General features: G+C 51.1%; 1 long non-coding RNA gene across 1 annotated transcript; it reads right to left on the reverse strand.

Moving 5' to 3' along the window:
- Positions 1–1,858: 1,858 nt before the first annotated feature.
- Positions 1,859–5,299, reverse strand: LOC123356904. The gene is made up of 3 exons (XR_006575449.1): positions 5,169–5,299; positions 4,080–4,234; positions 1,859–2,632 (listed from the first exon to the last, which is right to left on the reverse strand). It is a non-coding gene; the product is annotated as an uncharacterized LOC123356904 (long non-coding RNA).
- Between the last annotated feature and the right edge of the window lie 48 nt (positions 5,300–5,347).

Below are 5,347 nucleotides of genomic sequence, written 5' to 3' on the forward strand. Positions count from 1 at the left end.
CAGACCCACACCCTGCACCCCCTCCTGCACCCCAACGCCCTGTCCCAGCCCAGAGCCTGCACCCAACACTCAAACCCCCTCTCACACCCAGCCCCCCAAACCCCCTCCTGCACCCCAAACCCCTGTCCCATCCCAGACTCTGCACCCAGCCCCCAAGCCCCCTCCTGCACCCCAACCCCCTGTCCCAGCCCAGACCCTGCACCTAGCACCCAAACCCCCTCCTAGAGCTTGTGCCCCCTTCTGCACCCAACCCCCAACCCCCTGTCCCAGCCCAGACCCTGCACCCAGCACCCAAACTCCCTCGTTTGTACCCTTTTCTGCTCCCAAACCCCAACCCCCTGTCCCAGCCCAGACCCTGCACCTAGCACCCAAACCCCCTCCTGCACCCCAACCGCCTGTCCCAGCCCAGACCCTGCACCCAGAACCCAAACTCCCTCCTAGAGCTTGTACCCCCTTCTGCACCCAAACCCCAACCCCCTGTCCCAGCCCAGACCCTGCACCCAGAACCCAAACTCCCTCCCAGAGCCTACACCCCAAACCCCCTTCTTCACCCAAACACCCTCCCTGGACCTTGCAGTGCCTTCTAACCTGATGGGTCTATAATTCTTTGATTCTAGCATCTGTCACCTAAAAAGAAGGGCTGGCGTGTCTGGATTTCCTCCGCATCCTCTGCAGTGAAGACAGAAGCAAGGAAGTTTTTTAGCTTCGCCGCAGTGGCCTGGTCTTCCTGGAGTGCTCCTTTAGCACCGATTGCCTAGTGGCTTTGCTGACCGTTTGGCAGACTTCCTGCATCCCATGTACCCCCTCCGCAAGCAAAAACAAGGAGCGCCGCCCCCCCTCCGAGCGTCACACCGCCCAAGGCCCCGCCCCCGAGCATCACCCAAGCCCCGCCCCCCGAGCGGCACCCCGCCCAGTCCCCACCCTGAGCATTGCCCCGCCCAAGTCCCCGCCCCTCGAGCGTCATGCTGCCCAAGTCCCCGCCCCCGAGCGTCACCCAAGCCCCGCCCCCTGAGCGGCACCCCGCCCAGTCCCCACCCTGAGCATTGCCCCGCCCAAGTCCCCGCCCCTCGAGCGTCATGCTGCCCAAGGCCCCGCCCCCTAGCGTCACCCAAGCCCCGCCCCCCGAGCATTGCCCCGCCCAGTCCCCACCCCGAGCATTGCCCCGCCCACGTCCCCGCCCCCGAGCGTCATGCCGCCCAAGGCCCCGCCCCCGAGCGTCACCCAAGCCCCGCCCCCCAAGCGGCGCCCCACCCAGTCCCCACCCTGAGCGGCGCCCCACCCACATCCTCGCCCCCGAGCGGCACGTCGCCCAAGTCCCCACCCCAGCCGAGCACCGCCCAAGTCCCAGCCCCCCCCAACACGGCACCACACCTCCTAAGACCCGCCTCCCCCCAGCGCCGCCTGGCCAAACAAAAAAAAATAAAAACAAACCCCGAGTGCCGCCCCCTCCCAAGGTGCCGCCCCAAGCATGTGCTTGGTAGGCTGGTGCCTGGAGCCGGCCCTGATCCCATGTACTTAACAACCCTTTGCTGTTAGTTGTTGTGCCTTGGCTAGTTGCTCTTCACGTTCATTTTTGGCCTCTGCCCTATACTTTTCATTTGACTTGCCAGAGTTTACGCTTCTTTGTCTTTTCCTCACTAGGATTTGACTTGCCAATTGTGAAAGGTGCCTTTTTAATGATCTTAGAAAGGCTCTAGCGGCTGCACCAGCGCGAGCCTCTCCTAAACAAGGCCTGCCATTTTACTTGCACCTGGCAACTACTCCAGCAAGCACTGGAGCTGTTTTGCTGCAAAAACAAATTGGCCAGGTGAGACCGATGGCCTATGGTTCCAAAACTCTCAGTGAGGTGGAGGCGAGGTTTTCAGCTTGCGAACGTGAGGTATTCGCCCTGGTATGGTCCCTAACACATTGGGAATATTTAAGTGGCACAGCTCTCATTGTGGTGAGGACATGCCATACTCCAGTAAAATATGTCATCTCTGGAAGAATTAATGAGGGAAGGGTATCCTCTCCCCGGCTGGCGGGATGGACTCTAAGTCTGGTCAATCGGGATATTCGTACTGAGAAGATCCCCCCCATACGAGAATCCTTCCCTATGCTCCGATTACCGCAGGAGATGAGCACGAATGTCCGTTGCCAGATCCTGATTTAGACTTACTATCTCCATTCTTCTTAGCAACATCCTGGGAAGAAGTACAAGGAAAAGGGTTAACACTCTGGGCAGTTGATGGGAGTGCTTGTCACCACGAAGGGCATCCTGTTGCAGGGTTTGCTGCAATCCAGGAGGGGACACAGCAAGTGGTGCAGGGTACGGTGAGGCCGCCGTCAGCACAAGCTGCACAATGAATTGCGGTCCTGGCAGTATCGTCTGGGGTAGCACCTGAGGAAAACATCTGTCTGTGTTCTGCTTCTAGTTGGGTGGTTCAAGCCCTTCCCATCTGGAAGAAAAGAGTTCAAAGTAAAAGCCCATACGAAGGGGGTCGGTTCTGGCCACGCTTGACAATCAGGCCAATCAGCTAGCAAAACAAGCTGCTAGGTTAGGATCAGCATATACATGGGATAAGACCCAATTTCAGCTGCTGTAGTTAAGATGCCGTCTCCAGATGTGTCAGCAGGCCATGGCATCTTGACCCTGCAAAAAACAGGATAATGATCTCCAAGCCCTTTTAACAGCAGGGAAACATCAAGGATATGTAAGGACAAAAACGGATTGATTATAGCAACATCACCAAACTGTGAATTACCTGTACTGGTTATGCCAATAACTCCACGAAAAGAACTAATAACTGTAGCTCATGGCCAGGGACACTATGCTGCGTCCAAAACTTTGGAACGGGTGTCTAAGTGGCGTGGTTGCCTAACATAAAGGAGGAAATACTGGAACAAACCTTTTCTCGATTTGGTATCCCATCAGAAATAGATTCAGACAGAGGACCACACTTTGTGGGTGAAGTCACAAAAGCGCTGTGTGCGGCCTTAAACATCAAACAGCGGTTGCACATAGCTGCTCACCCGCAAAGTCTGTTATCGTCGAGAGGCTAATAGAGCCATGAAAACTGCTCTTAGAAAAGTAATAGATGTGCAAGGAAGGGATTGGGATAGCAAACTCCCATATATCCTAGCGGCCATGCGATCTACTAGAAACTGTGTGAGGGTTTTCACCGCACGAGATGCTAACTGGGAGAATTATGCACACCCCTGAACTTTAGTGGGTGGGAGGAGTTCCACCGGATGAGTACCTTCCCAGGGTGCAAATAGACTTATACATGTCACAGTTGCTAGACACCATCAGCAGTCTTCAACATCGAGTAGCTCCTCAACTAAAAGCTAATAACCAAGTCATTAGTGCTTGGTTAGGCCACATTAATGATGTAGGATGGGTGGTTGGTACAAAGGTAATGTTTAGGTATTATATAGAAAAAGGCCATGTCCTTAGTCCTCGTTGGGTGGGTCCAGTTATCATAACAAACGGAGCAAGTGCCTCTGTATATCAGGTTCAAATACCAGCAAAGAAGGGGATCAAATTAAAGTGATTCCATAGCAGCCAGGTAAAGGAATGGAAAGGAAATTTGTTAGTCTTTAAGGTGCCACAAGTACTCCTGTTCTTCTTTCAACCCATTTAACTGTGCCAATCATATTTTCTCTTCCATTCCTAGATCGACATGACCGCCATCATCCTATTCTCTATGTATATAGGTTGCACTGTATTTGTTAAGGTTTGGTTAATTGATTTGGTTGAAGGTGACCATCTGTTCTGTATAACAGGGAGTCATTATGCCACAGAGGATCCCATGGCCACCCTGGATCCTTTGGAACAAAATGACCCCATTTCTGTTTTAATGATCAAGGAAGAACCGTGCTGTGTGCTCAAGTGGGTCAAAGAAAGATCGAACAAGGCAGGTATATTTCAAGCAGTAATTTCAGAAATGTGCCTTAACTATCAGGCTGCACCTGTGGGATGCAGAGAAAAAACAGAAATGTCATGTAAGTGGGATATAGTAAAACCTCTTTTGGGAATTGTACCAAACTTAGGGTGCCCAACAGTTCTCAGATTTGCGGTTGCATTAAATTGGAAGTACCTGAGCATGTACCATGGGGTGGGTTTCTGGAAATATATCAGCTCCTTGGGTTCATGAAAGACCTAGTGCCATGTTCAGAATTAGTACTCCAGCACAGTCCTTCCTTCTCGGCTCTCAATGTACTGTTGTATCCACACCTTCTTGCGATAGTTCGTCTATGCAGGGAAATGGATGTAAAGCAGGAAGAGTCTTTTCATTGTAAAACTTTCTACTGCAGTAAGATCAAGGTTAAATTTTCCCGTAAATAGTTAGACTTGTATAGGGAGGTTTAAAATGAATGTTACAACGGCAGACTCTGGTAAATGGTCTATGGTAGGTCCGTATGGAATAAGAGTATACCAATTTGTTTTGGTTCTTCCTTCTCCTATTCCTAGTTTAACTGGTCCCGTGGTAATTAGGGAAGAAGCAAATCAAACAGTTATTACACATCCCCAGTCTGCGATAAGGAATGTTTTAATCAGCACTACCCCCTCTGTAATACTATGGTTGTATTTGGGTTCAATGCAAATTTTTCGCCATGTGACAATTTATTCATCGGGTGGGTCATAATTTGGCAAAGCCACAGGTGTCGGCAGTTACATCTTTTTAAAACAGGTGTAACACCGACAAGAGGGGGAAATGTTAATTTCAGTATACATGTTTGCCGAATTATTCTGTATAAAAGTTAAAATAAGTTCTGTAAATCAAAAGGCCATTTTGTTTTGGTAAAAGGACAAGGCGACCTCCATTGGGGGTCAGGTTCTTGTTCCTCAGTACCTAGAAAAGGCGGGAAAGTGGGAAGAGCAGGAATCTGACCTTGCCCAGCAACAGCTCCCTACAGAGACCAATGAGGGGAGGGGCCAGGGGCACTGGCTCTTGAGCTTTTGAGCTGTCAGAGGTGCAGGTGGCTGCTCTCTCTCCTGGTGCGGTACAATCTTGCCACTGGCTATGGGCCTGCAATAGCTACTTACTAATTAAGTTGGGGTTGTTTGTTTGTTGTTTTGGGAAAGCAAACTTGCATACACGGACCTGGTCCGATTAGTTAGATCAATCGTGCACTCAGGACGACGCAAAGCGGGTTAGGGTGGGAGTTAAGATAGGGATACGTACCTGTCTGTTTCATCTGTTGTCCACGGTCAGTGTTCACTACTGGCTTCTCTTTTCTGGATCCTGCACCCCTTTATCGCTGATGTCTGTAAAGATAGAACATCTTGTATTATAAGTGCCTGTGTGTTATTCCGAATTTCCAGAATCATTAATCCATTCCCCTTTCCATTCCTTCCTCTCCC

The sequence above is a fragment of the Mauremys mutica genome, unplaced genomic scaffold (genome assembly GCF_020497125.1).
Source record: "Mauremys mutica isolate MM-2020 ecotype Southern unplaced genomic scaffold, ASM2049712v1 000021F_np12_subseq_1:12412_obj, whole genome shotgun sequence".
In the NCBI taxonomy this organism is placed as follows: Eukaryota; Metazoa; Chordata; order Testudines; family Geoemydidae; genus Mauremys; species Mauremys mutica.